This window comes from Pseudophryne corroboree, chromosome 10 (assembly GCF_028390025.1).
Source record: "Pseudophryne corroboree isolate aPseCor3 chromosome 10, aPseCor3.hap2, whole genome shotgun sequence".
Taxonomy (NCBI): domain Eukaryota; kingdom Metazoa; phylum Chordata; class Amphibia; order Anura; family Myobatrachidae; genus Pseudophryne; species Pseudophryne corroboree.
Genome location: NC_086453.1, coordinates 340,882,438 through 340,894,857, shown reverse-complemented (window position 1 = coordinate 340,894,857; position 12,420 = coordinate 340,882,438). Strand labels below are relative to the sequence as shown.

The window sequence follows — 12,420 nt, the reverse complement described above, 5'->3', positions numbered from 1 at the left end:
TGTCGCTGTGCCTACTGTGGTCTCTGCTATGGTGGCTGCAAGAGAGAGAGCTGAAATTGTTGCTGAATCGTCTTCTTGATCACACTCCTGAGGAAGGTTCAAAACAGGGTACATCTTGCACGGGTTAATACTTGCATGAGTTATTTGGTTAACATCATTAACATTTACAGTGTTACTAAGAGTTTGTGTTTTACAACCCAGTGCGTTTCTCTCCGCAATCAACTTCTCTCCTGCAATGTATGGTGGAGGAGGAGCTGTGGCAATCAACTTCCTGACTGCCCCAGATCCCGCCGCCAGAGCCAAACCTCTCTGTATCTCACCTTCCTGGTGCCATAACTGTAAATAATCATGATGCTGAATTCGTCTCTTTGCTGATTTTACGAGACATATCCTCCTCCTTAAATTTTGTAACACCTCTGGACTGAAGCTACCTATTCTTGGGAACTTGTCCCTGTCTTGTACAGTCATTCTCTCCCATTCATCACATAAAGATTCGGTGTGAATTCCATATTTTTCACACATTACATATCGTGCCGACCCAACTGGTCGGTTCACAGAATCAACCTGAACCAGGGTTGATCGCCCCCTACCTGAGCAACTGGCCCCCATAGTCTGCAGGTGTTGCTTAGTCCTCCTTGGATCTCTGTATCAAGGTTTTCAGCAAGCCTTTTCAGACAACCAAATTACTCCACAGTAGGCCGGCGGTGGCGGTTTACCGAGTACCCCACTCACTCGCCCACCTCGACCAATACGACCTGATCACACCGACGTGGTGCTGGCGTACTCGATACAGGGCCCCTATGGAACCTTCAGTTTACTGGAACATATGAGGGTTACCCGCAGGACACTTACTCTTTCCAGTAAAGGTGGGGTTGTTAGATAGTTCCTGAGTGACCAGCGAACTTCCCTTCCAAAAATAAAAAATTACACAAATCACGTCAGAATGTACAAATAGCGTTTGTGACCACTTTACTCTAATGGTATTAGGTCAGATTACTAACTACTGCACACAATTACGTGCGGTCCAATCGTTCAGTACACGAGCACTACTTGTCATGTACTGAAAGACCAATGGAATCGATGTTTCCGGCCGCGATTCCTTCAGCAAGAGCTTATGGCCTATATGGGTTCTGCACCAACACCCCAGGCGTTGTGCCACTGGACTTTTATAGCGGACCTTTTACCTTACGACCTCCTGGTCTTGTTCCTTATGACCTCCTGGTCTTGTTCCTTATGGTCCGCTATACTCTAATGCTCAAATATTATTTAACCAGGGATGCCTCCCTGGCCACCGTATATGTCACTTACACGTATGTCCCTTGACGAGTACCCGGCTTTCCTTTTGGTTCCACCTTAAAGTTATATAAACTTTTGTATACAAAACACACTCACTCAACACAAGTACACTTTTGTTTCTATATCTATTTCTGCGCAGAAATTGTCTTCAGGCCAAGAGTGTTACCAATTAGGAGCAGGATCTGTTAAACTAAATTTCAGATTTTTCCAAAAATAGATTTGCGTTATTTACCGCTTCGCGTTACTTATCGCTTTTGCGCTAATTATCGCTTTGCGCTAATTCAACTTTTCGTGACTTGGGCTACGTGGGCGTAACCAGACGCTACGTTGCGTAATGTACGCTGCGTGCGTCCTGCCTTTCGGATTGCGTACGCTAGTCTTTGTTAGTTACACGTGTACGCAATGCAAAGGATCCACCGTAACACAATATATATATTTTTATCAATGTAAATGATCCCTGATCATCTACCGCAATCCACACTGACTGCCTTGTATCTCAGACAAACCGTGTGTTTGTTCTATACTTTAACTATTACCTCTACTATTAAATAACAGCAAATCTCTTTTTAGCACTTTCTATCAACTATAAAAATTGGCAAACAGGAATAGTGATATACGAAATTTGAAAAAGAAATGCAGATAAATGTATGCGTACGCAAGACAAAAGAAAAATAAACAGTTTTAAAAGACACAAGCGTTTTGTTCTTACTTCCGGTTACCGGATTCCTTCAGCACTCTTTACCTAAGCGAAGCAGACGCTTATCCCGTCAGCAACTGCGAGACAACCTCCCACCCTTTGCTGGAGGGATAATGTCTGCTGATCTACCTAGTGCAGATGTGAAAAGGACCGGACGAGCCCGCAATTGACAATGCTAAATTCCTTTGTCGTATAAACAACCCTTATGAAGCTAAGAACACTGTACGCTGTTTACTTAAGAAATACCGTAATGATACGCTATTTGCGTAACGATCGCTCAGCCGTAGGCGAGACGCTCAAGCGTCACGTTCGCTCACGGCCCAGTGATCACAGGACACGTTATTGGTTATGTCTAGGGGAAAGATTCGCTGTAACGTAGCATACGCTAGAGACCACGAGGAGGTCACCAGCGGTGCAGACGCTCACAACACTATACCTTGATATTAAACCTTATACCGATGAAACACACAGAATACCTTAATGTGAGTACAGGGTGTAAATGCAACCTTGTGTAACCTGACTACCTACAAAGCTGTTTGAGCGTCACCGACGCTCAAGTGAACACTTAACACTATAGTAAATACACTGATACTGGTTTAGGTTTCCAAGGCCTATTAACTGTATTATGTCTAATATACTTGTAAAAGGGGATAACAGTACATATGATACACTACAATATAACAGAGACTTCCTAACCACAGAACTAAACAATAAATACAAAAAGACAATACTACACTGACCTAAATGCAATACAATACAATACTACTATGAAGTATTTAAGAGAAAAGAGGAGAGAGAGAGATAGAGAGAGAGAGAGAGAGATTGGCTCGCAGAAAGACAATGATAACGGAGAGAAAACTTACGCACAAAGGGTATGATCGCCTGCGCCTCGATATCCAGCTCCCGGTTATCAGCAGATAACCGTTGATGAGAGAGTGAGAGCTGGATGTGGTCGGCCTGCCTATTTATGCCCCACACACAATGCAATCTCCTGGTCCTACAATCCCATTGTCCATTGGCCGAAGGAATTCGGCCCTGTATCATAACAAAAGGTCATAGGGTGATTCATACAGGTGGGCTGTGACGATTTCCAACAGCTCAGGTGGGTGGGAAACTGGGTTTCCCGCCGCATACCTGAGTATGTGTAATTAATAGAAATGGACATAAACTTCTTATGTCCATAACTATTCGCACGAGCGATTAATACGCTCCAAACCAACACCGGAATATTGCTAATTAAATACTCTTCCGATGGGTACCAAACACTGCTGTATGATTCCTGTTAGACCCTTCGTACGATATAAGGAGGGATTCCTCAGCTCTGGGACATTGTACTTTAACCAAACTTACAGAATCTATCAAAGGGACCATGATCTATAAACTACATTAATTGTGAACATCTGTAACGAATGAGTCGCACGCTACGATCACATAAACTCTACCGTAAATGCGCATACTGCGCGTGCGAGTGCACGCTATTGCGAGTATGCGCTTCCACGGGAGAGCGTACGCACGCGCAGCACGGACCAGTGTGCGGTGCAAATATGGCAGTGTGCATTAAGACATTTTTCTGACTTTGACATAAGTCAGTGACAAGTTCAAAAACTTTGGGTGACAGCGGAAGCAGTCCACTGACCAGTAAATCCCTTCCTCTTGTAACCAAGCTCACGCAAACCACCCCACCAACTCCCTCAGTGTCAATTTCCTCCTTCCCCAGGAATGCCAATAGTCCTGCAGGCCATGTCACTGGCAAGTCTGACGAGTCCTTTCCTGCCTGGGATTCCTCCGATGCATCCTTGCGTGTAACGCCTACTGCTGCTGGCGCTGCTGTTGTTGCCGCTGGGAGTCGATGGTCATCCCAGAGGGGAAGTCGTAAGCCCACTTGTACTACTTCCAGTAAGCAATTGACTGTTCAACAGTCCTTTGCGAGGAAGATGAAATATCACAGCAGTCATCCTACTGCAAAGCGGATAACTGAGTCCTTGACAACTATGTTGGTGTTAGACGTGCGTCCGGTATCCGCCGTTAGTTCACAGGGAACTAGACAATTTATTGAGGCAGTGTGCCCCCGTTACCAAATACCATCTAGGTTCCACTTCTCTAGGCAGGCGATACCGAGAATGTACACGGACGTCAGAAAAAGACTCACCAGTGTCCTAAAAAATGCAGTTGTACCCAATGTCCACTTAACCACGGACATGTGGACAAGTGGAGCAGGGCAGGGTCAGGACTATATGACTGTGACAGCCCACTGGGTAGATGTATGGACTCCCGCCGCAAGAACAGCAGCGGCGGCACCAGTAGCAGCATCTCGCAAACGCCAACTCTTTCCTAGGCAGGCTACGCTTTGTATCACCGCTTTCCAGAATACGCACACAGCTGAAAACCTCTTACGGCAACTGAGGAAGATCATCGCGGAATGGCTTACCCCAATTGGACTCTCCTGTGGATTTGTGGCATCGGACAACGCCAGCAATATTGTGTGTGCATTAAATATGGGCAAATTCCAGCACGTCCCATGTTTTGCACATACCTTGAATTTGGTGGTGCAGAATTTTTTAAAAAACGACAGGGGCGTGCAAGAGATGCTGTCGGTGGCCAGAAAAATTGCGGGACACTTTCGGCGTACAGGCACCACGTACAGAAGACTGGAGCACCACCAAAAACTACTGAACCTGCCCTGCCATCATCTGAAGCAAGAAGTGGTAACGAGGTGGAATTCAACCCTCTATATGCTTCAGAGGTTGGAGGAGCAGCAAAAGGCCATTCAAGCCTATACAATTGAGCACGATATAGGAGATGGAATGCACCTGTCTCAAGTGCAGTGGAGAATGATTTCAACGTTGTGCAAGGTTCTGATGCCCTTTGAACTTGCCACACGTGAAGTCAGTTCAGACACTGCCAGCCTGAGTCAGGTCATTCCCCTCATCAGGCTTTTGCAGAAGAAGCTGGAGGCATTGAAGAAGGAGCTAACACGGAGCGATTCCGCTAGGCATGTGGGACTTGTGGATGCAGCCCTTAATTCGCTTAACAAGGATTCACGGGTGGTCAATCTGTTGAAATCAGAGCACTACATTTTGGCCACCGTGCTCGATCCTAGATTTAAAGCCTACCTTGGATCTCTCTTTCCGGCAGACACAGGTCTGCTGGGGTTGAAAGACCTGCTGGTGACAAAATTGTCAAGTCAAGCGGAACACGACCTGTCAACATCTCCTCCTTCACATTCTCCCGCAACTGGGGGTGCGAGGAAAAGGCTCAGAATTCCGAGCCCACCCGCTGGCGGTGATGCAGGGCAGTCTGGAGCGACTGCTGATGCTGACATCTGGTCCGGACTGAAGGACCTGACAACGATTACGGACATGTCGTCTACTGTCACTGCATATGATTCTCTCAACATTGATAGAATGGTGGAGGATTATATGAGTGACCGCATCCAAGTAGGCACGTCACACAGTCCGTACTTATACTGGCAGGAAAAAGAGGCAATTTGGAGGCCCTTGCACAAACTGGCTTTATTCTACCTAAGTTGCCCTCCCACAAGTGTGTACTCCGAAAGAGTGTTTAGTGCCGCCGCTCACCTTGTCAGCAATCGGCGTACGAGGTTACATCCAGAAAATGTGGAGAAGATGATGTTCATTAAAATGAATTATAATCAATTCCTCCGCGGAGACATTGACCAGCAGCAATTGCCTCCACAAAGTACACAGGGAGCTGAGATGGTGGATTCCAGTGGGGACGAATTGATAATCTGTGAGGAGGGGGATGTACACGGTGATATATCGGAGGGTGAAGATGAGGTGGACATCTTGCCTCTGTAGAGCCAGTTTGTGCAAGGAGAGATTAATTGCTTCTTTTTTGGGGGGGGTCCAAACCAACCCGTCATATCAGTCACAGTCGTGTGGCAGACCCTGTCACTGAAATGATGGGTTGGTTAAAGTGTGCATGTCCTGTTTTGTTTATACAACATAAGGGTGGGTGGGAGGGCCCAAGGATAATTCCATCTTGCACCTCTTTTTTCTTTTCTTTTTCTTTGCATCATGTGCTGATTGGGGAGGGTTTTTTGGAAGGGACATCCTGCGTGACACTGCAGTGCCACTCCTAGATGGGCCCGGTGTTTGTGTCGGCCACTAGGGTCGCTAATCTTACTCACACAGTCAGCTACCTCATTGCGCCTCTTTTTTTCTTTGCGTCATGTGCTGTTTGGGGAGGGTTTTTTGGAAGGGACATCCTGCGTGACACTGCAGTGCCACTCCTAGATGTGCCCGGTGTTTGTGTCGGCCACTAGGGTCGCTAATCTTACTCACACAGTCAGCTACCTCATTGCGCCTCTTTTTTTCTTTGCGTCATGTGCTGTTTGGGGAGGGTTTTTTGGAAGGGCCATCCTGCGTGACACTGCAGTGCCACTCCTAGATGGGCCCGGTGTTTGTGTCGGCCACTAGGGTCGCTTATCTTACTCACACAGCGACCTCGGTGCAAATTTTAGGACTAAAAATAATATTGTGAGGTGTGATGTGTTCAGAATAGGCTGAAAATGAGTGTAAATTATGTTTTTTGAGGTTAATAATACTTTGGGATCAAAATTACCCCCAAATTCTATGATTTAAGCTGTTTTTTAGGGTTTTTTGAAAAAAACACCCGAATCCAAAACACACCCGAATCCGACAAAAAAAATTCGGTGAGGTTTTGCCAAAACGCGGTCGAACCCAAAACACGGCCGCGGAACCGAACCCAAAACCAAAACACAAAACCCGAAAAATTTCCGGCGCTCATCTCTAATACGTTCCTTTAAGTTGCGACTTCTCTTATAGCTGAAGAGAGGTAGATTCTTGCAACTTGGTCCAAGGATCGGGTCAGCTTGCAGTATGTGCCAGTGCTTGGTAATAGTCTTCCTAATTAACCCAGAGGAAATGCAATATGTAGTGTAGTGTACTGTACATATATATATATATATATATATGCATGTTTAATATGCTATGTGTATGTAGAGATGTGCCCTGTGGGCACATCTGTGGTGGTGTCCCTAGCTGGGGACAGCGCTGGGGCAGCTTGTCTGTCCCCAGCGCTGGGTGCGTGGCGGCGGGTGTCCGGTGCAGGGATTACCCTTTTCCCTGCACCGGACCAGAAGCTTTTGAATCTTGGCGCCCTCCGGGAGCCAATCGCGGCTCCCGGAGCGGCAGCCAATCAGAGAGGGACGCGGCGAGCCAATCGGCGCTCGCCGCGTCATAGGCCCCGCCCCCGGCGTCTGACGTCAGACGCCGGGCGGGAGCCGAGGAGACCGCGCGCTCGGAAGAGCGCGAAGAAAGAAGACGGGCGGGAGCAGCGGAGATCGTCGGCGCGCAGGAGTGCAGAAGATAGTCCGGCGCGGAGGAGAAGACGACGGCCGTGGGAAGAAGAGCTCCGGTGGCCGCTGAAGAGGCCGGAAGACGTCGGGCTCCGGGAAGATGTCCAGCTGCGGCTGGACGCGGCGAAGAGACGGCGGCGCCGCTGGCCAGGACGGGCCAGCGGCAGAAGAATGCATCCAGGCCGAGAAGGCTGCAGTGGTGGGAAGCAATTGAGCTGTGCAGTTCCCCACTGCAGCCTTCTCCACCGCAGGTAGGCCCTTCTAAGGTGCCCCCTTCTCTCCTCCCTAGACCACCGGGTGTTCGGGCATTAGGCCCGTGGGCAGAGTCAGGCCCTCTCGGCCTGTGGGCATTCAGTCGGGCCCTCCCGGCCAGTGGGCACAAGCGTGGTCGGCTCTCTGGGTCCAAGGCCACGTGCAGCCGGGGTTCCACCCGGCCCGTGGCCCAAGTACCCAGACCCGACCACATTGATAGGGGGTTTGGGCATTAGGCCCAAGCCACCTCAAAGTGCCGCAGTAGGCGGGCACTAGGCCCGGGGGCAGTTTAGGCATTAGGCCTGTGGGGACGTTAGAGGGCAGTAGGCCCTAGTGTATTTGTGGCCAATTAGGGATACATTAAGGTGACCTTGGGCACAAGGCCCAGGTCACCCAACGGGCAGCAAGTTAGGCGGGCGCTAGGCCCATGGGCGAAGTCAGGCCTCCGGCCTGTGTGCAGTTAGGGGGCGCTAGGCCCAGTGAATAAGAGCCCCCGAGGTGAGTACAGGTGGCCCTGGGCACTAGGCCCAGGCCACCTCGAGGTATTTAGGAAGGCAGAGCTGAGGCCCACATGAGGGAAGGCGCAGGAGGTGGGTAGGCCGTGCGGTGCCCACCCCCTTCCAGCGGCAGATAGGGATTAAAAAGGGACAGCACCGTTTTATATTGTATTTCCGATGTGTGTTGTTACCGTGCAGGGCGAATTGCTGTTATAATGTTTGCGCATAGTTATGTCGCACCACACCCACAGAGCTAGTTTGAGGGCTCTGCCGTTATAGTTAGTATAAGGTGTGACACTAGGTCTAGTTAGGCCCTGCACGGCTGTTTTTCTTCTTGCCTCCTTACAGGGACCTGTACTGGAGAAGATCGGAGTACCGGAGTGTAAGACGGTGAGTAACCACGGTCTGAGTGTTTGGTTGTGTTTCTTTCTATCTCCCTTCCTTCAGGGCAACGGTGAGCCTTGCACGGCTGTGCAAGGCGGAATTTCCACCTGGTGCGAAAGTGCCGATAGGTGAAATTCGGGCTCTGAGGCGGACGCCAATGATGACCCCCACCTAGCCCGAAAGCACTATTTTTCTAGAGGTCGGAGGGCGTTTCGGTCCACAGGTAGGAGGACGGCACTCAGCAATCTCTTTCCTCCTAGGTCGTCGTGTCCGGGTCCGACGGAAGAGTTGCCAGGTCCGTTGAATGTTCCGGTACCTGAAGGTGAGAGAGAGCGGCGCCTGGTGAGTACAGAGTCTACACCTGCACGGCAGCAGGCACCACACGCACCCCGCAGCCGCACCTCTCACATGTATATGTATGTGTGTGTGTGTGTGTGTGTGTGTGTGTGTGTGTGTGTGTGTATATATATATATATATATATATATACACACACACACACACATAGACACACTAGTTTTACGGACCCAGCATATACTGGGTCACCTCAGTCCCCACCCCCGTGATTGGCTCCGCCCAGTTCTGGAAACCCCCCCATGCAAATCCTGCGTTTGCCACTGGGGTAGTATGGCCGTGGGCCGATATAGAGGAAATATGAAAGAAATGGAAAGATATACACTCTCTGCTTTCTGTACTTCGCACAATTACAAGTCTCCTCTTCCGAAGTCCCGCTACAGTGGTGAGCGCGGCCGCCCGCTTCCGGACTGGGCGTTGCCGCGATGACGTCACTGTGAGACCAGGACAGCATTGGCCGCATACCTTGCGGCTGCGGTAACTGACACTAGACCACCAGGGTTTCAATTGTGCTGCGGCAACTGACACTAGACCACCAGGGCTTAATGGGAATTTATCTTCTGTCAAGCATTGACCGCACACCTTGTGGCTGCGGTAACTGACACCAGACCACCAGTGTTGTGGTAATTGTCAATAGACCACTAGGGTTTAATTTGTGTTTGTGTTTATTATTTTGTTAAGTATTGACCGCATACCCAGTGGCAGTGGTAACAGACACCAGACCACCATGGTTCTACTGTATTCTCCTCGTTCTTAGAACATTGTTTATTTCTACAGCAACTATACTATATCTGCAGAAATAACCTGTACAGTATTGTCCTAACAGGACAACAAATTATTTCCACTGTACTATTTCCCCCGCCTATGCCCCAAAGGTTAATTTACTAGATTAAGGTATTTAACCTTGATTTTGCTATACAAGTGTGTATATGGTAGCATTTGATTTCAATGTTATTTCTATATTTTCTATTCTTTCACTATATTTTCTCTTTATTTACATTTATTTTGTCTCCTATAAAAGGACACTATAAGGCTTTATGTATTATCTGTGAGCCAGCCTTGAGCTCCAAACTAGCATATGATCATTCATCTGGTTTCGTTTTAGGGGACGAGCATTTACAGTGTCAATTGTCATTTAACCATCCACGAGCCAGCCTTGAGCTCTGAATTTATCTATCAATTGATATCTCTTTATTTAAGGAGTAGATTTGTATATGCAGTCCATAATCCTTCCATTATTCTCATGTGAGCTTATTATCTGCAATATTCCACCTACAACATTCTACCTCTATCAATATATTTAGTGTCTCACTAAATAGATTTAAACCCCTTTCTATTTCCTCAGACATTCTTAATCATCCTGACACACCCTTGTCTGGAAATACCATTTCAGACTATTTATAGCCTTGTTTGAGTGCGAAGTACTCTATATCGGCCCACGGCCATACTACCCTGAATACGCCCGATCCTGTCCGATCTCGGAAGCTAAGCAGGCATGGCCTGGTCAGTACTAGGAAGGAGAACCTCCTGAGAATACCAGGTGCAGTGGGCCTTTTAAGGAAAAACCTCATCAAACTCTTATCATACTCCTGCTTCTGGAAAAACCTTCTCGGACTATTCATGGTTCTGATTTATGTACAGTACAGATATTAGGAGTGGATTTCTCCTCTCCCTCTCCTTTTTTCTCTCTTCTACCTCAAACAACGGCCCACGGCCATACTACCCTGAATACGCCCGATCTTGTCCGATCTCGGAAGCTAAGCAGGCATGGCCTGGTCAGTATTAGGAAGGAAAACCTCCTGAGAATACCAGGTGCAGTGGGCCCTTTTCTCCTAAAGGAAAACTTCCATCACATTCAGTTGATCTTTCCTCTATCTTCTGTTGTTACCCAAATCTCTAGCCTAACATTGTTACCATATCACGCCACCATTCAAACCTACATTCCAAGGCATGTACAGTGATTCTTCTGGATACCTTTATTTCAATAGAACCAATATGGTATCCATTAACACATCTTTTCTGATATTTTCACCTTTCTCAATTATCTTGTACCTCATTTGCTAAAAAGGTTAAACATGTTTTGTTTTCCAAACATCAGACACGAGTCTCAAAATTATTTTTCATTTATTCTTTTTATTCAAGAAACAATTAAAGGTTAAGTTTTATTTCATTTCATCATTTTCTTTTCATATATATCATATCAATTATTACAAATGAGTGCTCCCAAACAAGGGTTTTTTGTCTTTTCTCTCCTCTCCAATTGTGGTATGAATCTTGCCCTTGGATTGCTAAATCCTGCCTTGTATTGTTCATCTCCTCTGGGCACAGTTCTCTAACTGGGGTCTGGAGGAGGGGCATAGAGGGAGGAGCCAGTGCACACCCATAGTCAAAGTTCTTTTTAGGTGCCCTATCTCCTGAGGAGCCCGTCTATACCCCATGGTCCTTACGGAGTCCCCAGCATCCTCTACGGACTAGGAGAAATAGATTTACCGGTAGGTTTAAAATCTTATTTATTATTATTATTATTAATACTAATAATAATAATAATAATAATAATAAAGGGACACAATTAATTAAATTGTTGATTGGTGTAAAAATAATATATTCCCCCTTCCTGTCACCCACATCCTTTCCCTGTCATCCACTGCCTCTCCCCATCACACCTTCCCTCTCCCGTCACCCACAGCCTCTCCCTGTCACCCACTGCCATGCCCCATCACACTTCCCCCTACTCGTCACCCACAGCCTCTCCCTGTCACTCACTGCCTTTCCCCGTCACCCACAACCTCTCCCTGTTACCCACTGCCTCTCCCATCACATTTTCTCCCTCCTTGCCACCCACTGCCTCTCCCCATCACACTTTCCCACTCCTTGTCACTCACGACCTCTTCCCATCACACTTTCCCACTCCTCGTCACTCACGGGCTCTTCCCATCACACTTTCCCACTCATCGTCACCCACAGCCGCTCACCATCACTCACAGCTAATTCCCATCATACTTTCCCTCTCTCCATCACACTTTCTCTCTCCCCATCACCCACAGTCTCTACCTGTCACCCTCTGTCTCTACCTGTTACCCTTTCCCTTTTACCCACTGTTTCTCCCTGTCTCCTTCGGCCTGTCACCCACTGCCTCTCCCCATCACACTTTCCCTCTCCTCATCACCCACAGCCTCACCCTGTCACCCACTGCTGTGTGGCATATTATGGACATGGGGTGTGGGAGAGGAGGGTGCCCAAGACATATTTTTTGCACCTGGGCCCACAACTCACAAATCCCGCCACTGATGCAGAATTGTTCCCTCTTAGTCCCTCTAGAATGGTCCTTTGATTGTGCATCTCAGAATCAAGTGAGACAAAGAGAACTACTGTACAGAGTGTAATATATTATAATGAGATACAAGTGCTTAAAACAAGAGCTAAAACTGCTTATCTGGGGGATCTTAACAGTGGACTTTCTCGCAATCTACCAGCATACAGCTACTTGTGCTTCTTATGTGGCACTGTCTAATGTCAGATCCCAGATTAGAGAAGCGCTGCCAGTAAGCCTCTGCCAAGAGACTTGTACCAATCTGCTTTACACATATCAGGGCGCCAAGGA

The 12,420-nt window shown here is 47.8% G+C and overlaps 2 pseudogenes; both read left to right on the top strand.

Moving 5' to 3' along the window:
• The first annotated feature begins 10,253 nt into the window (after nt 1-10,253).
• On the top strand, nt 10,254-10,371 carry LOC134967322 (5S ribosomal RNA; annotated as a pseudogene).
• A 154-nt stretch (nt 10,372-10,525) lies between these two features.
• Nucleotides 10,526-10,643, top strand: LOC134968140 (5S ribosomal RNA; annotated as a pseudogene).
• The last annotated feature ends 1,777 nt before the right edge of the window (nt 10,644-12,420 follow it).